At 45.9% G+C, this 23,388-nt stretch overlaps 1 protein-coding gene across 3 annotated transcripts in view; it reads left to right on the forward strand.

The window, feature by feature from the left end:
• The window catches only part of WDR7 (WD repeat domain 7), a 1,349,682-nt gene that overhangs the window by 606,098 nt on the left and 720,196 nt on the right, over window positions 1-23,388 (forward strand). The window lies entirely within an intron of this gene.

The following is a 23,388-nucleotide window of genomic DNA, read 5'->3' on the forward strand; positions in this document are numbered from 1 at the left end:
ACCGAGCTCGAGGATTGTGAGCTACCACCGTTTCACCTCAGTACCTGTAGGTACCAAGACTGTCCCGCTACCCCCTTTCCCTAATAGAGACTAGAATTGAGAGGATCATCGTGTCCTAATCTCCTTGTATCGTACCACCTTACTCAAAGAATTGCCTATAAAAGGTGTTAAGCTGATCTTCGTGTGGCGTCCATCTGTGGGGGGGAAGTTACTCGTCTGTACGATCGCTGGAGACGGCCCTCACCGGAGGCCTCTCCCCTTGTGCTCGGCCGACCCTCCAGGTCCCCGTCTAACACTGCCTACCAGTATGGATGACATGTGAATCGTACACGTTGTAGTCCTCTGGCTCGTATAACATTTCCTATACGTTGATTTGCACATGTATGATTGATTGTCTCGGTGTAATGTGTGTGAGATGCAAAGTGCTCTGACCCCCTACACTGGTATGAGTGGTGCTATATAACTAATTAAATGCATCTGAGAGAGAGTTGTTGTGGAGACTTGAGGGGCATTGATAAAAGGTGGTGGTGAGGGAATCCATGGTGGAGGTAGTCACCACCTCCACTGTGGATGGGGGCCCCAACAAACATTGTTGCCCAGGGCGCCACCAGCCCTAAAGCTTGCCCTGCCTAAAATTATATTTTGTCATATTTGTTTGGAAAAAACTGTATGGTGACAGGATCATCACAGCATAGTCCGAAAATGATTTATTGAAATGAGTACGTTCTGTTACAAAGATGTATTTTATGCAGGCAATCCTGCACTTTAACAGTGAAGTCTAGGGCGTGAAGTCTAGGGCGTTGCATGCTAAAAATGGGATTCTTGTCAAACAGAAAACTTTCACCTTCTACTTGTACACGTACTGCCGGCCAGCAGGAATTTTCTCAACTATGCGTATTGAGCAGACCATAGATGGCATTCACTATTTTTGGACATACAAAATCGGACTACAAATTCCAGGTACTCATTCATAAAACAATAAAATCCCTACAAATCAAATAAATATCTTAAAAAACTAAACAACAAACGTCCTTGCTGAATCACAAACCTATCAAATAAATCCCACTGAATTGCAAAGTAAGCGGAACAAAGATACACAGCCCATTGGAATGCATATGTAGGGATGCAAAGTAAATTTAAAGGCCTCAGATTGGTAAATAGTAACTGTACTGTTGCAGAATACTTAACCACGTTGAAGAACTCCAAATACTGGCAAGTGATGACAAATGATAGTCAATGATCACAGACATACTTAGAAAGAAATACCAGATCTGTCCACAATGTAACCCGAAGCTTGACTGAATTGTGATTCGTTTTCTCACATGCTATCGCAAATTTGCTCAGACATGTATCCTGAACTTGTAGGAGTTTACCCACGCAGCCACCGACTTCACATGTTGTAAGGATAAGTATAAGATGTTCACACTGCTGCGGTAAATCCCTCAGCTGGCAGAAAAAGAAACTGGAGTACTTGTCAGTGTAAAATGGTTTCAGTACAAATAAATGCTCAAGAGCTCTGACACCAATTGTTTGTTGTATAACACAGAAAACACAGAGGGTCTATCAGCTTAATTATATAGCTGGACTGTCAGTCCGAGTCACCAGGATCTCGGGGTGTATAAATCACATGAAGACAGCATAATTCAATATACGGTGAACACCATGTGTATAGGAAAAGCCAACACAGCGCAGATCATTCATACATGGCTGACAAATCCAGAACAATTAGTGAAGGGTTTCCATCAAATAGACTCAGTGATCAGTCCTATCATTTGGCCAAACCCAAGTGCATGTCAGTCTGGTCCCCTGATCATTGGAACAACAAACACCGCACCATCTATTGCTGGTTAAGGATTTGGTCCACCAACATACGCAAACCGTCAGTGATGGCTGATCCTTGATGGTCAAGTGAATAGCAGTGCAACAAAGAAATAGTGACTTTAAAATAGGATGGAGTGTCCTCCTACTAATAACTTTATTCTGCGGACGAACCACACCTCCTAGTTAAAAACCAAGAACAGTGCAAGAGAGACAGTCAAACAAATATCTGTCTGATATCGGGCCAACATGTTTCTGCCTATCGGGTATAAAATCCCATGGCATTCGTCAGGGCCTCTGTTCTTTCAATAGTTGCACAAGTAGTAGTGAAACAAAAGAAACACCACCACCACCAAAGTGAGAGAAATAAAAAATTAGAAAGGTTGAATACGGGACAACCTGTAACAACCGCAGACATTAGCCCTCCATGTCAATAAGGACATACAAATTCTATGGAGGAAAATGTATAGTCGTTAATTATGGACTGACTGTGTCAGTTACCCACATACATGGTATCACCAAAAATAAATGAAAAAACTATATAATATATTCATGCTCACCCTCCATGGTAGGGAGAAGGACCTCACCTCACCTGGACCTTGCTCAGGTTGTACGAGGCCCGCGCTACATAGATACAAGAAGGGAAACAGAAATGGAGCACCCTTAAGCGTGGATTACACAGCCTATTGATATGCCCAATGTGATTCCTGTATAAAAAATCCCCTTATATCTAGGGACCAACATGTAATGAGACTCTAGCACTCAAACTTAGTGCGCCCTGCCTCAAAGCCTCCCAGGTCTATCATCTAACATAAAATTGTACTCATACAGATATATTACGTGTTGCTAGTGTCACTAGTCAAAAGCTACAAACTAAATCAACAACATTCCCTATAACTGTATTTACATACTGGGATTAAAAAGACTCCTTATTAGTCTGATCTGTTGTAGACTCACCTATCCGTCGGTACCTCAAGCTTCCATCTGAGACTTGGGGGAGGCACCGACTTGTAGATGGTCTCTTCTTTAATAGTGTCTCCGGGGGTTGATTGTATGGTAACCCTTCGCCTCAGTTATTAATGAAGGTCTTGAATTGTATATGTTATGTGATCCCAGAGTGGTTTGATTAGTCCCCAGTGGCATCTCCCTGCTTCTTCAGTAACTTGAAAACAGGAGCATTGTTTTTTATTCACCCTGTTTTTGATGGATTTAGGGGCGCACTACTTTGTGCTCGAAATCGAGCGAGAACTTGTGCTTAGAACTACTGGATGACATCATAAACTCCATCTTTGTAGTTCGTTACAATGCAGTTGCTATAGGTAATCACCTCGGGCCCAGAACTACTAAATGAGGTCATCTCCTCCATCTTTGTAGTTCGTTGAGTATCGGTTTATATGGGTGATAGAAAGCACAAGGACGCTTCCGATCAGAACCCTATCATGCTCAGTGTTAGTATGCTCAGTGTTATTAATTGTGCCGATGATCAAAGGCACAAAAGTAGAGCGCTCGACATTGCGCTAAATACAAACGCATTAGAAATGCGGTGCTCTACATTACAGGACATTCTATGTTATGTATTACAACTATATAAGCGGCGGCGGCATAAGTTTCATTAACACAAAGAGGGCCGAGGCTTAGTATTGCTGCAGCTTGCATTATTACAACTAACACACACCTTATAAATATGACCTCCAGAAGAAGTGTCTGTGTCTCGTAGGTGGAGCAGACTATGTACCACTAATATTTCTTCATTTACTGTTAGCCGGTGGTTCTTGGAAATACACTGTTGGCGAGAACCTTGACTGTAGACACAATGATTCTATATAGCCATACTTATAGTCTGGCTGACACGTCTTAGAGTATTGATTATATAACTCTATCCTTCAAAACAAAGTTAGAGCATTTTTAGATAATTGACTGGATAATATCCAGTATTGCTGCGGTCATCGGTATAGTAAACATACTACCACAAACGGGCAAGTCGATATCATCGGTCAGTTCATATCTTTCAAGGTCCTGTGAGACTTGCAATATAACATAGAATGTCCTGTAATGTAGAGCGCCGCATTTCTATGCGTTTGTATTTAGCGCAATGTCGAGCGCTCTACTTTTGCGCCTTTGATCATCGGCACAATTAATAACACTGAGCATAATAACACTGAGCATGATAGGGTTCTGATCGGAAGCGTCCTTGTGCTTTCTATCACCCATAAAACCGATACTCAACGAACTACAAAGATGGAGGAGATGACCTCATTTAGTAGTTCTGGGCCCGAGGTGATTACCCATAGCAACTGCATTGTAACGAACTACAAAGAGGGAGTTTATGATGTCATCCAGTAGTTCTAAGCGCGAGTTCTCGCGTGATTTTGAGCACAAAGTAGTGCGCCCCTAAATCCATCAAAAACAGGGTAAATAAACAATGCTCCTGTTTTCAAGTTACTGAAGAAGCAGGGAGATGCCACTGGGGACTAATCAAACCACTCTGGGATCACATAACATATACAATTCAAGACCTTCATTATTAACTGAGGCGGAGGGTTACCATACAATCAACCCCCGGAGACACTATTAAAGAAGAGACCATCTACAAGTCGGTGCCTCCCCCAAGTCTCAGATGGAAGCTTGAGGTACCGACGGATAGGTGAGTCTACAACAGATCAGACTAATAAGGAGTCTTTTTAATCCCAGTATGTAAATACAGTTATAGAGAATGTTGTTGATTTAGTTTGTAGCTTTTGACTAGTGACACTAGCAACACGTAATATATCTGTATGAGTACAATTTTATGTTAGATGATAGACCTGGGAGGCTTTGAGGCAGGGCGCACTAAGTTTGAGTGCTAGAGTCTCATTACATGTTGGTCCCTAGATATAAGAGGATTTTTTATACAGGAATCACATTGAGCATATCAATAGGCTGTGTAATCCACGCTTAAGGGTGCTCCATTTCTGTTTCCCTTCTTGTATCTATGTAGTGCGGGGCCTCGTACAACCTGTGCAAGGTCCAGGTGAGGTGAGGTCCTTCTCCCTACCATGGAGGGTGAGCATGAATATATTATATAGTTTTTTCATTTATTTTTGGTGATACCATGTATGTGGGTAACTGACACAGTCAGTCCATAATTAACGACTATACATTTTCCTCCATAGAATTTGTATGTCCTCATTGACATGGAGACTAATGTCTGCGGTTGTTACAGGTTGTACCGTATTCAACCTTTCTAATTTTTTATTTCTCTCACTTTGGTGGTGGTGGTGTTTCTTTTGTTTCACTACTACTTGTGCAACTATTGAAAGAACAGAGGCCCTGACGAATGCCATGGGATTTTATACCCGATAGGCAGAAACATGTTGGCCCGTTATCAGACAGATATTTGTTTGACTGTCTCTCTTGCACTGTTCTTGGTTTTTAACTAGGAGGTGTGGTTTGTCCGCAGAATAAAGTTATTAGTAGGAGGACACTCCATCCTATTTTAAAGTCACTATTTCTTTGTTGCACTGCTATTCACTTGTCCATCAAGGATCAGCCATCACTGACGGTTCGCGTATGTTGGTGGACCAAATCCTTAACCAGCAATAGATGGTGCGGTGTTTGTTGTCCCAATGATCAGGGGACCAGACTGACATGCACTTGGGTTTGGCCAAATGATAGGACTGATCACTGAGTCTATTTGATGGAAACCCTTCACTAATTGTTCTGGATTTGTCAGCCATGTATGAATGATCTGCGCTGTGTTGGCTTTTCCTATACACATGGTGTTCACCGTATATTGAATTATGCTGTCTTCATGTGATTTATACACCCCGAGATCCTGGTGACTCGGACTGACAGTCCAGCTATATAATTAAGCTGATAGACCCTCTGTGTTTTCTGTGTTATACATATAGAAGTTGCTGGGGAAAATAACCAGGTACGGGTCTTTAAACCTTATATCCCTTGGACCCTCCCTGAATCCGTTTTGTTGTTGACCAATTGTTTGTTGACAAGCGTCCACTTCTGACTATCCAGCTCTTTCCCTCTTGTAGTTCCTCCCCTCTTGTACCGTGTTGCTCTTCTGGCCTGCTTATTCTCTCTCATGTGCTTCTCTTCTACCAAACTCCCCCACTGCACGTTCCGTGTTGCTCTTATTTGCAGTCTCGGCTCGCATGACTCACGGGTGAGAGTTTGTGGGGGATCGCTCGGGTGTTCACGCGGGGGGAATTTAAAAATAAATGTAAAACATAACTTACTGGGTACCGCACCGCCTACGGTCCTTGCCGTGCCAAGCGTCAGGAAGCAGGCATCCTCTCTCCCCTCCACTAAGCCAATCACAACGCTGCATTGGCAGTGTTGTTATTGGTGCGGACGTTGCCCAGCTAGGTGACTGTAAGGAGGCCATTTTCTCTAGGTAGGCTGCATACATCCTACATAGAGAAAATGCAGAGTGCGCATGACTGGTCAGGGCCCATAGCATTGGGCAAGCCACTCCTCCCCGACCTGCCCACCCGCAATCAGGCATACCGTTCTGCTTTTTTCGCAGCACGAGAAGCAGAAACATAAAATGGTATTTAAAATACCATTTTATGTTGCTGCTTCTCGCACTGCGAGAAAGCAGTGGGGCGATGCTCCTCCACCCTAATGGAGGAGCCGCCCCTGCTTATTTGTATGTTTCTGTCCTCGCCCCCATATTGCTCTCTACTTTGTGTGCTATATTTTCCCTCTTTCCTCCACCCAGCTTATCTTTATTGAATTGCTCCTCAACTGTTACCCCTCCAACCCCTTTTATTATATTTATTTTTTGGAGCGCCACACAGCAAATTGCAGCCTTGTCCTCTGCCTTAAAAAAAAAGATAAAAAGACACCCTTGTGCTTCTCCAGTTTCATTTATTTTTATTTACCAATCCATACTGGATTGGTAAATTAAAATAACAAAAAGTTGTGTCTTTCTCATTTCACAGGTGTGTGCATGCACGGTGACACATGGGTGTATGTGGTGACGCATTTACACACCTTTGAGAAGATGAGGCTATGTCACTGGGCCTTTTTTCTTATTTTTTGTACTTTTGACCGAGGCTGAACAGTACCGCCAAACTCTTTGCTGATGCTGTGCAGCATCGCCAAAAGTCTTTGGTGAAGCCAATGGGTCCCAAATGCGAGATCTATTGGCTTTATCAATTGCTTGTTTTCTTTTAGCTTAGTTAGAAGGGTCACTAATCCCAAGGGATTCCCACCCACAAAACTTCAGTTCTAGTGCTCCTTAGGGCACGTATACAGTGCGATATCAAAAACGTAAATTGGTCTCCTCACCCTGTAGTCTCTAAAGAGGGATGTTTCAGCCCTTGCCCCCATCTGTTAGGTGGTGGCAACGCTGTTTGAGGTTTTGTTCACAGTAGTGATATGCTGGAGTGATGCATACTGGCCTCCTAGTTCAAATAAAGTGATTTCAGGAAAATGGGACCCTTTGTTAATTAATTCATGTAAATGCATGCAAACACTACCCAGATTTTTTTCAATAAATATTGTAAACTTTGAACACGTGCAGGCAAATGATTGGTTGCCACTACCTGTGAAGCAATGGTGACTGTTTGCCCTCACAATCTGTGTATAAATAATGATTGTTTGGTCTCAGATGGCTGCTACCTATCCAGAAACGACAAGAGTAGTATCCCCCACTCTTCCCCTTTGTGTTGTCTTAGACTTCAGGGTCTGTCTGATTGGAATGTACAATGTTTCCCACAATAGCATATCCCTGTAATGTGAACAAGCACCACCGTGCATTTCAGTAAACACTGTATGATGGATGTCAAGAACATTCATCTACAAGTACAGGTGGTCTTAGTTATGACTGCTTGGCGAGTACACCCTCTCACTCAATGTTTGCTTCTTGGGTGTTTATCCTCTTTGTGGCATCACCCACAGAGCCTTTCCTGGTACCCATTAGCTTCTATATAGCTTGTGAACAGGTACTTGTGTCTCCGTGGCATGGATGCAGGGGAAAAGTTAAACTTGTAGCTTCATTTTTTCAGGGTTGCTTAGATGAGGTTCAGAATCTAGCAGGCTTGTATACAGGGTTGAATTGGGATCAAAAATTGGCCTGGCCTCCCTAAAAAAAAAGTGACCCACACAGTGGCGTAGCTAGACCTAAGCCCGCCCGGGACGGTCCCTGTGTTTGCTGCCCCGCAGCAGCCACATGGAAGAGCTGGGGTGTTGTGCTGGAGACTGCCAGCCCAAGATGGCAGGTAAGAGCTGGGGGTTGGCCGCCGCCCCCAAAACTCATGTCTTCTAGGGCAGACCGCCCTGCCATACCCCCTTGCTACGCCACTGAGACCACATTTGCAGATTGCGACTTTTCTCAAAATACTGCTTTCGTGTTTTAAGTGTTATAAAAGAAGGGAGGGAGAGTCTATAAAAGAGGCATGTTTTCTTAACTTCACTGAGATAATGAAAATACGGCACGGATTAGTTCACAGTTGTGAACCCAGTGGTTCATTTGTTTTAAAAAAAAGTGCTGGGGCTCTCATCAGGAGGCAGCTTGCACCAGCCCATTTCTCCTGTTAATGCCGCCTAAAACAGAACCAACTACTAAGTTGAAAGAGGATGTGGCGTAATAACCAGAGCTGCCGACTTTGGCGATGGGGAACCAGGTTTGAGTCTTGGCATTGGCTCAACATCCTGTGATTCTGGGCAAATCACTAAATCTCCCCGGACCTACCATAAATTAATGTGTCCTTAACAGGTGCTCATGAAAAAAGCCGGTGTTGATAATGACATGCCGGTGCTGAGCACTGGAAACCACTGGCTCAAATTATGCACTGCATTGGGTGAACCGTACCCAGAGGCGCAAGTAGAGCCAAATTTCGGGGGGGGCGGGGCTGAACCTTTAATCAGTAGGCAGAGTGGAGCTGCAGGGGCTCTTAGAAGGGGTGAAACAACTGCAAGGCCTAATTAACATTCAAATGGTCTTTTAAAGACCTGTGAAACGTTCGGGTGCGGCTCTGTGTGTGCCCGAGATCTGTCTCATCCCGGGCTGCCACACACGACGGGGGAGGGGGGGCTGAAGCCCGGTGAGTCCAATGGGTGTTGCGCGCCTGACCGTACCTGAATATAAGTGAGGCCAGTACTGCTCAGGCCCCCTGCTCCATCTGCGTACATTAATGGGCCGGCCCAGAGAAAGACTGGCAATGCCACCTCCGCCCTGTTGGTTAGATGGGAGGTAATAAAGCCCCATCTGCCTCCGCAACAGCCACGCAGGACCCACTGTGCAGCTGGTGGCATCTGAACAGCACAGACACAGCCCAGATCGGCCACCACGCTGGTCTAAAAAGCGTCCCACAGCTGCAACACAGATACCGCTCATCGTCCGTTACCCAAGGGCCCGCCTTACCAATCCGACCCTGCGTGTATGTGTCTGAATCCAGAAAACATCAAGAGGTCATACATGGTCATAGATGTGTTCCCCTAGGCCTGTGTGCTCAATACCCCTATGCCTTTGTGGCTATATGTCTGTTTCTTTACTGAGACCACCCTCACTAGACTGAATCCATTGAGTCGATGTCTTTAGAATCCTCACTCACTGCGAGAGATCCATTTTTAAGGTACCAATAAATAACGGGGGCCTGAAGCACGGTTTCCTAATTAGGTGACTTTTAACCGCAAACACCGCAGCATTTGAATGTACAGTGTTAGGATTTTGTTTTCCCTCCTTCTAGTTGCACCAATCCCATTATACATTATTCCTAATGTTGGTGTCCTCGGTGGTTTTAGGAGCAGTGCAGCATCCGCAAGTATTAGTAATGGTAAACGTTATGTATTAGGTGTGGCACAAAAGCCACTTTGCTGCACCTGACATTTCCTGGGACATTTTGATGCTCTATTTATGAGATTTACAATGTTGGTTCTATTTTCTCTCTAAAGCTAAAGGTATATATAAAGTTGGTATTCAAGTGTTGCTTTTATTCATAATAAAATCACATCTGAATTGCAGCTATGTTCAACAGGATCGTAGTCTTAAAACCTTCGCACCGCCTCTGTTGAGCTAAACCTTCACTGCTGGACTGAGCTACCCCGAAGAGGGGAGGGGCCTTGACCACTAAAAACAAGTGCCCTGCTTATTCAGGGCGCACCTACAACGTACCCTCTGATTAGTCATTCCTCATTCAACATCGCTGTATTGGTTTGACGTTTTTCCATGTAAAATGTTGCTTAGTTGCAATTAAAGACCTTATGCTTTTGTCATAAAGAGAAGTGATTTAAGCAAACGTTGTGTTTTTTAATTGGGTTAGGAGTCATAAAACTGCCTTTTTGGGGTGTTTAAAGTTGTTGCCTTTGCAGGGTTTTCCAACTGTAATTACGGTTAGCCTGCCTTTCCTTTTCAGTGCTAACGTGAACCTTTGTCCCTGGTCCCTTTTTCACCGAAGTGCTTCCTCTGGTTTAGAATATCGAATCTGTCATTTTACCCAGCCCTGCTCGGGGCATTTTTTTTTTTACCAGCAGCAGGCATTTGAGGGAACGTGCGCCTTTTCTGTTTTCCTTATGGTAACACTGCTAGAAGTATGAGCTCTGTCCCTTTAAGGCGAGGGAAAGGTTATCGTTGGATGGCCTTTGTGTGTATGTGCTGATGCGGGTGCAGGCAGCCAGACAGGCCGCGCGCGCAGAGAGACCCGGGAAGCGGCCGTCGATCGATACGAGTGGTGTGAAGTGAATTAATGTGAGGCAGGCAGTCTGTCTGTCAGGAGAAGCGCTGGGAGCGTGGGGCCGGCCGGCCCAGTCACCGCGGCGGTCCGGCTCCCCGAGAACCAGCACTGTCTCCAGGAAGAAAAGGCTAAATGTGCTCCCCGCCCCCGGGCCGCGGCTATCCCTTTCATGCTGGGAAATATTTCACTGAGACGCGCCCCTGACTCGTGCTCAAATTGGGTAACGAAAGGGGTGGGGGAGGGGTAGGGGGCAAAAGATCAGTGACATTTCACAATCCCTCCCATTACCGGAGACGACTGGTACCTGACACGAACATGCAGGTGGAAGAAACTGTATTATGGTTCCAAAAGACACTGCTTTGGGAGCAAAAAGCAATGTTTAACTATATGTATATATTTACACCCAGAAACGGAATGTAATGGAATAAAACATGTTTCAATCATAGTAGTAATGACGCCTAAAGCTTACGTTTAGTATATTTTGCCTTACGTCATAATTAATTATTTGTTAGTTTTAAAAGTATTTCTTGTATGGATCTTTAAGTAAAGGGTTAACCGAAGCAATTTTAATCTAATGCTGTTTGGGGGTACACAGCCTTGAATTTTGTCATATTCAGCTTGGCTTTAACACATCCTTTTTTTCAAGCTGGCGCACAATGTCTTCTGTCTTTATACTAATGCTGTACAGTATCGGCCGCAAAGCTTGCGAAGGGGTCTGTGGTTTGAAACCGGAGCGCACCCCTGTTTGTATTAATCGGATTTACAATGAATGCAAATCAAATAGGACTATTTTTGCATTCCTACCAGTCCATCCGCCGCCCAGGGTCATTTCATCATTTTCCCTGCAGTTCCAGGCGGGATCTTTCTGATCGAAAGCCACGCCACGGTCTATTAATTGCAAATGGACAGGTAAAGCGAAGGAAATGCAAACAGAAAATACCTTTTAGGGTGAGGCAGGTACCAGTACATTAGAGGAAATGGAGTTAAGTCATCTTAAGCACTCGGCTCGTGTCAAGAAAAAAAATGACACGGTCTGCACATTTGGTCAGTGATGCTTTGGGTACACGTTCATATAGTGTACGTATACATTTTATGTTGCATTGTATATGTCATGTAGAGATAATAAATCAGGGAGTCTCCGTTACTTGGAGAGGCGATACCATGCCTTAGAACGGGGAATAACACCATAATATCACCTGTTTCTCCCAGTCCTATGCAGCAGAGTGTCATGTATCACAGTATTTCAGCGCACAGATTTTGCCACGATTTTAGCTGGGAAAAGATTGTACGGGAATAATAAGTGGTATTTTTGCAAACCAAGTACAATAATTCCTATTTGTGCCCAAACCTTGATTACCACTATAAATCGAATGAAGGCCCTAGGGGTTATCAGAGATGGTATATATTAATGTCCTTAGCACTAGAGGCTTTCATTTAAGAAAGTGTGAGCTGCTCCTACAAGCACATAAATGTCATAATTCCCAACATGATGCCGCTGTTGCTAATCAGATCTTGAAATGATTTTTTTATCAACCGTATATGGATGAAATCTTATTCCGCCTCGCAAGCGATATTATGCTAATAAAAGGGTAAGAGCCAAATAGCATGACACTAACATATGTCAATACTTCAAAAGTGATCTTCAGATATTTAAAATAAATACACACAGGTTATGAGGCTTTCAGTTGAGAGGACAATTGTGTCTAATAGCCGTAATAAACCAGTCACCAATATAAAATTACAATCAAAACATAACAATAGACTTTCTTCTGTCTTCCTTCGACGTGGATTCAGAGCTTCCTTCTCTCCGAGTTTCCTCACAAATTCTTCAAAAACTGCAGTACCATGTCTCATCCCAAAAAATCAAGGCTCAGACCTTGCAGGGATTGTGAGGGGCACATGTCCATTATGGACACTCACGCACTCTGTTTGTGGTGCTTAAGTTCCAACCATGACTCTTAAGGCCTGTTCGTCTTGCTTCAGCATGCACCCTAAGGCCACTAAGGAGTGAGAGGCCAGGCTCTTCACAGCTAGGGATAAGGAAGGCCATCCATGCCGTAAATGGGCAGGCACTGTTCTTGGTCTTTTTCAGGCCCAGTAAAGAAGAGGAAACACAGAAAGAAGAAACACAGCAGAGGTAAGTTCCCTTATCGCTCTCTGCCTCCCACAGAATCTCGACCTCGGAACCAGGGCTTGTTGACTTAACTCCATCGCACCCACCTCTGCACAGCCCTGCTCACCCTTTGGACTTGGCTCCAGACAGACCTCTGTCCTTCCCAGAGACCTCTGCTGGCACTTTCTCTGCATGAGGCTCTTGCTTCGGCGCTGACTTTCCACAAATGGCCTACTCCGGAATCCGATCCAGCAGCGTTCCTTAACAGCATGTACTCCATCTTCACAAAGGCTTTGACGCAATCCGGCACCCCTTTAGGTCTAGCAGTTCCACTAACACAGCTTCCTATGTTTCTGCCATTCCCACCCTTCAGCCAGATCAAGTGCCATCACCACACTACTTAAAACAAGCTCTCTGATTCATGACGCTGCAACCAATCCCATGCACAGCGCATCTTCCACCTTCACCATGTCCACCTGCTCCCCCTCTGGCACCAGATACGGTGTTACTGGCGCCACCGCCCAACGCCAGGCTTTAGGTACATTCCTGCAGGGATGCTCAGTGACAGTTGGAAGAGGAGACCTACAGGTCCAGTTTCTGATACTCTCTAGGACGGACTCTGACCCTTTGGAGTATTTTCCTTATGGTGACCCAGACCAGGATCCATCTGGACTTTCAGGGCCTCTCTTCAGCAGGTGGCATGGACACTTCCCCTGAGCTGGCTACGGCCTTCCCCACCGAAACACCAACGCCTGAAGTGGTGTCTTTGCATAAGTTCATGATAAAAGCTACAGAGGTCTTGAATTTACAACTGCCAACAACAGAAGACAAGAGTAATGTCCTCACTGAAGTTCTCCTGCCTTCTGTCACCTCATTGGAACCTTTATGATGGCATGAGACAAATCTTCTTTTCCAGAGCAATTAGCTAGCTTGTGGGGCACCGTGATCGACCCACTGCTGCTGATCCAGCCTTTCTATCTACTCACCCTTCACCAGAGAGCCTTGTCCTGTGTGGGGGTTCAGTCTGGTGGTGCTTTCCCAACAGATCCCTCTCATAGGGAATCAAAGTGCCTTGAAGCTTGGGAAAAAAGTCCTTTTCTGCAGTGACTATGGCCTTGTAATCGCCGACTGCCAACTGCCTTCTTGCATGGTACAATCATGCGTAGTGGGACATGGTCCAAATGATCTTGTCACACGTCGCAGCCGATATGAAAGATAATTTCCATGAACTTATCTTGGGCAGTCAGAACACTTCTTGACACATTATTAAATCAGGACTTGACACTTCGGATTTTGTGGCCTAGCCATGAGTACTTTGGATGCCATTCAGTGTTGTGCGTGCCTTCAAACCTCCAACTTATCCTCTGATGTCCTAGCCAACTTGAGGGATCTCCTGTTTGGAGTGCGTCTGTTTTAGATAAAGTTGACTCGGCTATGGTGTTGGTCAAGACGTGCAAGACCCAATTGGTATCTGCCTCTTGTCAAAGACCACCAGTCATTTTGCTGCTTTTGTGGCTTTGGGAGAGGATCTGCCTTTTGATTCTGACAATACCGGGCTCCTCCGCAGCATCCTAACCCCCTCATCAGGCAGTACAGAGGCTGCAGTAAAGGAAAAGGCGACGGATTCAACTTGCAGCCTTTCTCTTGTTCTTCTTCCTCCTCCTTCACCCCCCACCCCCCCCACACCACTTTGAAAGCATCCTCCTTTCTCTCGGCCTGGAAGGCCATTACTTCGGACCAGTGGTTCCTTCAAATTATATAAACGGGCCACACCCTTTCCTTCCTTCATGTACTTCCTCCCTCCTCCCCGCCTACGGACCATTTGTCCATTCTACAGCAGGAGGTGGCAGCTCGCCTCCCCAGTGGAGCAGTGTAGATTAGTGTGACAGTAGACAACTCTGTGAAGTTGTTGCCATTTTCTTCCCTGATTCTATTATGCATGTATTCTAATACCTATTAATGAAGCATAGATGCCAAGTGATGGTTGGACAACAAGTTGTAACAAGGGTGTCAAATATCTGTGCCCATTTTGATTCGATTGATTTGATTCATAGTTATAAAAAGTAGTGTACTGTGTTAAAATCAATTTAGAGGAGATGACTAGTTTAAATGAACAGTCCACCTTTAGCCTGCACTGTTGTAATTCTGGTGTTTATATGCAAGATGAGAGAAGTAGGGATTTGGTTTTTGGAATTGGACAGAGATACACTTCATTCATGAATAGTTTAGTCAATCAGATTTGAACTGAGAGGTTGTTGAGCTTGAGCGAAATTAGATCTTTTGATATAAATGGGCTGTTTTTAAAGAAGAAAAGTGTCATAGGCAGCTAGACAGTTATTGACTTGTGTGATTTCCAGATACCAAACACTTTCTTGCCAGTTGTGGGATCATAGATAGTCTAGTGCTCTTGCAGTTCTAGTTCAAATGTTGATACACTCAGACACGGCCCTACTTGCATGCTTCGTGGATTTCAGTGATGTCTTTGTGTCAATAGGGGCTCATTTTTGCGCAGTGGATTATTACAAATCCCCTCTTGTGAATCAAACCGGGGCTTTATTCAGACACATGAATTAGTATCAAAATGGGAGAGAATCTCTGCCTTTATCATAAAATAGAAAAAACAAGTAGATTAAAACATGAATTATCCTGTTCCGGTATTGCCAAGTTATGAGGCTGTTGGAGAGCATTGCCTTTCCCAAAAGATTTTGTGGAAAGTTTTGTGCTATTTACATTATACTGGTGACGCAGTCTTGGTAAATTAAACAAGCATTGCTAAATTAAACAGGGACTGCAACAACATTGCACTTTGACTCAACTCCCCAAATATGGAAAAACAAAAAACCTAGTACTTGGACAGCAAAGAAAAAACATGGTTTTAGAATATAGATAACAAGAAATTAGAACAAGGCGAACACTATCAATATTTAGGTATCAGGCTTTCCAAGAGAATGGCGATCAGTAGAACAACTTGCCCTCAATGAAGACAAAATGGCATTCCTTGGTCCATGCCTTTATCCAAATATTCAAAAGAACGGCTGGTCCATCTTTTGGTCTTATGAAGCAAGTGAGAAAAGAGAAATTGTAGCTAACATTTTGCAAAGTGGTTCACTGAAGTTTACCCAAGTAAGTAAATAAGTATACAGCATGGTTATACTTGGCTTAGTGTAACGTTTATGGAGTTTCCCCATGCCAACTCCCGAGCTAACATATTGAGGCAAGGCTTAGCTATGACTTCCGGCTTTTTTAAACTATGGGTTTTGTTCCAGTTGGCCACCCAAGGGACTTTAAAATCATTAGTTTGGAGGGAGGTGTTTGTTGCTCAGGAAGCTAAAGTTAATCCACGGGCCTCCTATTAAGATATATCTATTTGTTCTTTGTATGCTGACAAACTTTGGAATGGAAATGTTGTCATTTTCCTACTTAACAACAATTGTATTAATCTATATGTCGAGAACCTTCCTTTTCTGATGCTATGTTGGTCCTTGGACAAAGAAACTTTTCCATTATATTAAATATATCTATACAAGAAAGCAAAGTCCGGTATGTCACAACAATCAGTCCTCTTTAAAACAACAAATTGGCAGATAAAATATGGCATTTCTGCTATCTGGGAATTTGATCCATCTTTGTAGCAATTCCATGTAATTCAATGTAGACTTTGCAAGCACAAGCCTGAATCGCTAACCTATGTTGTTTGCTTTTGTCTGGCATAGTTCGAAGTCTGCAGAAAATAGCTAAGACCATTAATACATTTTTTGTTTTTGTATTAAGGGCCAGTAACTGATTGATTTACACCGAAATACCGCACTATTGTAAAATATATGAATTGAATGTTAATTTTTTGTCCTTAATTATGTTTAAGTTAAAAAAAATTAATTTTAGCACATTGATTGCAATGTTTTTAGTAGCTATACAGATACATCTAAGACGATGATATCTCAGATGATGTTTTAGAGATTTGCTTTCCATGCAGAGTTTTTTTTGTGCCAAGTATTCCAAGATGGTTTTGAGCATGATGCAGTCAATTTGAATAAGCTTTGTGCTTCATTCTGAAGTATTTGAGAGTACTAAGGGCTTGGAGATTTAATGGAAGCATTTACTTTGCTTTCCAAGGAGGCAAATGCAGATTGGCCTGGGAATAAAACATTCCTATTGTCGAGTCTCTTGATGATAGTGATATAAGCTCTTTTTAAGCCTGAATCTGAAAGAAACAAGTTAGTGTTAGATTCCTTACCTTAGAATATCCCCAGGCGCCAGACTGGATCCGGAAAGTTTTCGTGAGCAGTACCCGTGCGCGTCGGTAGGTGTCGTCTGCAGCTGCGCGTCTGTCGTCAGCGTCGTGATCGCCGGGATGATGTCGTCGGAGTACTTAGACGCCGCCCTCGCACGCTGACGTCAGTTCTTTTTTCTGCGCCAGCAAGCGCAGATCCGGGAATAGCAGTATACTAGTCATTTTTTGACTAACTTTTTTGATCACTTTTCGAGTCGACCTTGACTCGCGGTGCCGTTAGGGATGCCTGATTTTAAACCTTGCGAGCCCTGTCACCGCCTGATGTCAGTGACCGACCCCCACCGTCGGTGCCTTTACTGCCTCATGGCCGACCATGATGACAAGTCGTGCCCAGACTGCCGGGCCTTGACCTCGAAGGCTAGGCGGGAGCGGTCCCGTATGCTGCTCGATATCCCGGTCGAGGAGGAAGTCGAGGGACCGGTTGCGGAGCCGCAGTCATCGCCGCTCGTCGAGTCACCACCACTCGTCGGGCCCCAAGTCCTCTGGTAAGTCGAGCCATTCGAAAAAGAAGTCGAAGAGGCATCATCGCTCTTCCGATTCCCCCGACGCTCGCGCGACGCGGCCGGGGGTTCGGGCGACACCGCCCGCGCGGCTCCGCCGCAAGCACTGCGTCCAGCTCTATACCCACTGGTCACTGGGCTGTACGTGACGCCAGAGGAGATAAGTGCTTTCCTCACGGCCATGAGGTCGCACTTCCCTCCGTCGGAACCTGCTGAGGCGCCTTCAGCCCCGCGGGTCCGACTGGGAGCCCTAGCGGGCCGGCGGCTCCGGCCCTGGCACCGTCGTCTACTCCGGTCCCAACGCCGCAGGGCCCCACAGGATCCAGGCCTGGATCCGGGTCATCGCCAGTCGACCTCACGACTCCTCCGCTAGCGCCGACCCCGAGGGTGTTGCTCCCGGTGCCGTCTTCGGACGAAACTGGCCCCGGTTTCAGCCCCGGTTTGGGTGCAACACCGGAGCGGCGCCGCTCGGGGCCATCTCGGACGCCGATGTGTGAGCAATTCACCTATGACCCGGCTCCATAATTTTTGCCTGTTTACCAGGAGAAGGATGATGAGGGGGACTGGGAGGGGTCTGAGGACCCTCTGGCACAGCAGTGCCAGTTAAGCCAGGACTGGGCAAAAGAGCTGGGGGAGGCCGGTGGTCTGGAAACTTCGCCCAACACTGGATTCGTCTCTCCTCCCTCCGTGGCTTCGGACGAGGGGGCTAGTTATAGCGTGGTGTTGAACGGGGCGGCCAAGGCCTTGGCTCTTGAGCCCCCTTTCGCGGCTGTGAATCCACTCTCTGCCCCCCTTTCAGAGGTTCTCCTCTTTCTTCTTTCTCTTGCCCAGCAGGGCTCTGCTCTGGGCACTATCAAGGGCTACATCTCGGCCATTTCAGCCTTCTCTTTTCAAGTCCCCTGTTGTAAATAGATTCTTGAAAGGCATCACACACATGTTTCCTCCTGTTCCCTTCGTGATGCCTCAGTGGGACTTGAATCTTGTTCTAACGTATCTGATGTGCGCTCCCTTTGAGCCACTTCATAACTGTCCTCTTCGTCTTCTGACTCTTAAAACTGCGTTCCTGGTTGCCATCACCTCTGCCAGGAGAGTGAGTGAGCTCCAGTCTCTATCTTCTAAACCTCCTTTCCTCTCTGTCCATCTGGACAAAGTTGTTCTGAGGACTCGTCCTTCTTTCCTGCACAAGGTGGTCACAGCCTTTCATATCGGGCAGTCCATCACCTTGCCCACCTTCTTTCCGCATCTCTCGAAAGAGGAAGAGAGGCTTCACCGTCTGGACCCAAAGCGTGCGCTCGCCTTCTATCTATATCGCAAACGACAGTTCCAGGTGGACGACCAGCTCTTTGTTTGTTACGTGGGCGCTAAGAAGGGATGGGCGGTGCACAAGCGGACCATCTCTCGGTGGGTCGTCTTGTGCATCAAGCTTTGCTACTCTTTGGCGAAAAAGGAGCCTCCTGTTGGGCTGCGCACCCATTCCACTCGGGCCACGGCGGCTACTACTGCCCTGGGTAGGGGAGTCCCCTTGCAGGACATCTGTCAGGCAGCTACGTGGGCCTCGCTGCACACGTTTGCTAGACATTACTGCCTGGACAGCCAAGTCCGTAGAGATGGCTTTTTCTGCCGTTCCGTTCTCCAGGACTTTCTGGCATGATCTTGGTTTGCAGACCCACCACCGGGGTTGGTATTGCTGGAGTATCTATTCTAAGGTAAGGAATCTAACACTAACCTGTTTATTTCAGATGCACAAGTTACTTACCTTCGGTAACGATATATCTGTAAGAAACAGTAGTTAGTGTTAGATTCCTTACCGCCCCACTCATCCTCACCGTTCTGCGAACCGATATCTATGGTTAAGGACATCCCATTCAGGGCCCTAGTTTCATGGCACCAGTGTCGGATTCCTTTGACTAGGTGTGAGTGTTTGATTGATTCAGATGCTCCGTCCATCACCATCCCCTTTTGTACCGCTTTTGGCCGCCATAAGTGTGGCAGGGTATTCTCAGACTTGAGTCCCTTGCTCACTTTGCCACTGGATTCAAGCAAGCCGGGCTGAAGACGGCTGGAATGCCAGAAACCGGTCCTCGGAAGCTTGTTTCCGGTCCAGGGAAGACATGGCTTGGCAGTTCGGGCTGGACTGTTCCCATGAGGCACAGGGTCAGACTGATTTGCATATAGCCATGTCTGAACTGGGGTGGCTGAGTGGGCTAAAGAACGGTGATGGATTAAACCCAGATCTTTTGACTGGGTGTGAGTGTTTGATTGATTGAGATACTCCGTCCATCACCACCCCCTTTTGTACCGCTTTTGGCCGCCATAAGTGTGGCGGGTATGCTCAGACGTGAGTCCCTTGCTCACTTTGCCACTGGATTCAAGCAAGCCGGGCTGAAGACGGCTGGAATGCCAGAAACCGGTCCTCGGAAGCTTGTTTCCGGTCCAGGGAAGACATGGCTTGGCAGTTCGGGCTGGACTGTTCCCATGAGGCACAGGGTCAGACTGATTTGCATATAGTCATGTCTGAACTGGGGTGGCAGAGTGGGCTAAAGAACGGTGATGGATTAAACCAGATCTTTTGACTGGGTGTGAGTGTTTGATTGATTCAGATGCTCCGTCCATCACCACCCCCTTTTGTACCGCTTTTGGCCGCCATAAGTGTGGCAGAGTATGCTCAGACGTGAGTCCCTTGCTCACTTTGCCACTGGATTCAAGCAAGCCGTGCTGAAGACGGCTGGAATGCCAGAAACCGGTCCTCGGAAGCTTGTTTCCGGTCCAGGGAAGACATGGCTTGGCAGTTAGGGATGGACTGTTCCCATGAGGCACAGGGTCAGACTGATTTGCATATAGCCATGTCTGAACTGGGGTGGCAGAGTGGGCTAAAGAACGGTGATGGATTAAACCCAGATCTTTTGACTGGGTGTGATTGATTCAGATGCTCCGTCCATCACCACCCCCTTTTGTACCGCTTTTGGCCGCCATAAGTGTGGCAGGGTATGCTCAGACGTGAGTCCCTTGCTCACTTTGCCACTGGATTCAAGCAAGCCGGGCTGAAGACGGCTGGAATGCCAGAAACCGGTCCTCGGAAGCTTGTTTCCGGTCCAGGGAAGACATGGCTTGGCAGTTAGGGATGGACTGTTCCCATGAGGCACAGGGTCAGACTGATTTGCATATAGCCATGTCTGAACTGGGGTGGCAGAGTGGGCTAAAGAACGGTGATGGATTAAACCCAGATCTTTTGACTGGGTGTGATTGTGTGATTGATTCAGATGCTCCGTCCATCACCACCCCCTTTTGTACCGCTTTTGGCCGCCATAAGTGTGGCAGGGTATGCTCAGACGTGAGTCCCTTGCTCACTTTGCCACTGGATTCAAGCAAGCCGGGCTGAAGACGGCTGGAATGCCAGAAACCGGTCCTCGGAAGCTTGTTTCCGGTCCAGGGAAGACATGGCTTGGCAGTTCGGGCTGGACTGTTCCCATGAGGCACAGGGTCAGACTGATTTGCATATAGCCATGTCTGAACTGGGGTGGCTGAGTGGGCTAAAGAACGGTGATGGATTAAACCCAGATCTTTTGACTGGGTGTGAGTGTTTGATTGATTGAGATAATCCGTCCATCACCACCCCCTTTTGTACCGCTTTTGGCCGCCATAAGTGTGGCGGGTATGCTCAGACGTGAGTCCCTTGCTCACTTTGCCACTGGATTCAAGCAAGCCGGGCTGAAGACGGCTGGAATGCCAGAAACCGGTCCTCGGAAGCTTGTTTCCGGTCCAGGGAAGACATGGCTTGGCAGTTAGGGCTGGACTGTTCCCATGAGGCACAGGGTCAGACTGATTTGCATATAGTCATGTCTGAACTGGGGTGGCAGAGTGGGCTAAAGAACGGTGATGGATTAAACCCAGATCTTTTGACTGGGTGTGAGTGTTTGATTGATTCAGATGCTCCGTCCATCACCACCCCCTTTTGTACCGCTTTTGGCCGCCATAAGTGTGGCAGAGTATGCTCAGACGTGAGTCCCTTGCTCACTTTGCCACTGGATTCAAGCAAGCCGGGCTGAAGACGGCTGGAATGCCAGAAACCGGTCCTCGGAAGCTTGTTTCCGGTCCAGGGAAGACATGGCTTGGCAGTTAGGGATGGACTGTTCCCATGAGGCACAGGGTCAGACTGATTTGCATATAGCCATGTCTGAACTGGGGTGGCAGAGTGGGCTAAAGAACGGTGATGGATTAAACCCAGATCTTTTGACTGGGTGTGATTGTGTGATTGATTCAGATGCTCCGTCCATCACCACCCCCTTTTGTACCACCAGTGTCGGTTTCTGTCATGGCTCTGCATTCCCGGCGCGTAAAGCTATGTACAGAACTGACGTCAGCGCGCGAGGGCGGCGTCTAAGTACTCTGACGACGTCATCCCGGCGACCACGATGACGGACGCGGGGCCGCAGACGACGCCTACCGACGCGCAGGGTTACTGCTGACGAAAACAAGATTAATAACAAAGCGTTGGAAATCCCCATTGGCCCTTAGGGTAGCTGGCTGATGTGAGGAGGTTCTGCACTGGGTACATGCCACAAGTAAAGCCTTCTGGTAAGAATAATATAGAGGCCTGCATAGGACACCTATTTCGATGTAATGGGATAAGTTACTGGAAGGATTCAACCCACAGGTGTGGGAGCCCTGAGGAGTGAGCATACCAGGTAAAGCTTGGGCTAGTAGGTGGGTAGTTCCCTGATACTGACCCCTGAACAGCGGTCGCTACACATACGATATACATGCATGACTCATTCTATTGTTATAGGATATAAGTGCGTACCCTAAGACCACCATGTCATGTCTATGTTAATGCAATAGTGGCCTCCTATGGTGTTTATTTGGTGTATAATTCTTTCTCGTTCACACTTACCCCCATTAACACTTCGACTACTTAATGGGTGACTCGTATTAGTTAACATGCGATCTAGGTGGTGGGGTTTGGGGAAGTTGTTCAGTATGTCACTGTTCAGTATAACTATTGCAACTGCTAATGTATAAACTTGGCATGCTCTGTCTACTGATACCTGTAAACAAAGATGATTTCTTTTTGAAAAAAAATCCATGTAGTTGTCTTGGGTCTTCTCCTTTAAATTATTCACTTTCCTCAACTAATCTTTCAGCCATTGGCTTAAGACTGGCTCAGCTCATTGTAGTATTTATCTCTTATCTAATGCCATTTCCTGTTTGGATGTATCCTGCCACTTCCACTGCAGTGCTTGCTAGCTTTCCTCCCATGTGTCTCACTCTAATGTCTTAAATGTCTAATGTTTTAACACTGCATGAGTTAGCATATTAAACCTAGATCTATTGGCCTTACTTATGCTTGTTATGTATAGATAAGCGCCTTGAGACCCTCCCGGGTGAGTAGTGCGCTATACAAATGGCATGATTGATTGATTGATTGATAGATATTGTTGCTTCTACTTTGAGAGATCATGAAGGGGGTCTAGACAATAGCCTTCCACCGGAGAATCTTTGAGGTTTTTAGTCCAGACCCTATTCAGCGTGCAGAATTAGAATCATGGAATTGACTCTAATCTTTTGAAGTTAATATAAACCTTAAGAAAATTATAGAAGAAAATTGTTGCAAATGCTTTTAACCATAAGATGCCCATTCTGTAGGAGCATTTCATTGGAAAACGATTGTCAAAAAGAAACTAGATTTTGATAGAAGTTCCTAAGGCATAAGGGAATACAGGAATTAAATAAGTCAAGAGCTTCTGATATCTTAATTCACAGACTAAAACAATGAGATCAGATGGAATAACATAATAAAATAGAATAGAACCATCAAATACGAATTCAGATTTATGCTGTGCACCAGTGTTTCAGAATGACTGTTAAAGTCTTACATGAAAGGCTCTGCACACATGGAAGTGGTCACACATGTATCCTGTGAACTTGGCAGGTATGGTCAAGGTTTTAGAGTGTAGGTATGGGATCAACCGGGAGCAAAATAAAGCTGAAGAA

The sequence above is a fragment of the Lissotriton helveticus genome, chromosome 2_1 (assembly GCF_964261635.1).
Source record: "Lissotriton helveticus chromosome 2_1, aLisHel1.1, whole genome shotgun sequence".
Classification (NCBI taxonomy): Eukaryota; Metazoa; Chordata; class Amphibia; order Caudata; family Salamandridae; genus Lissotriton; species Lissotriton helveticus.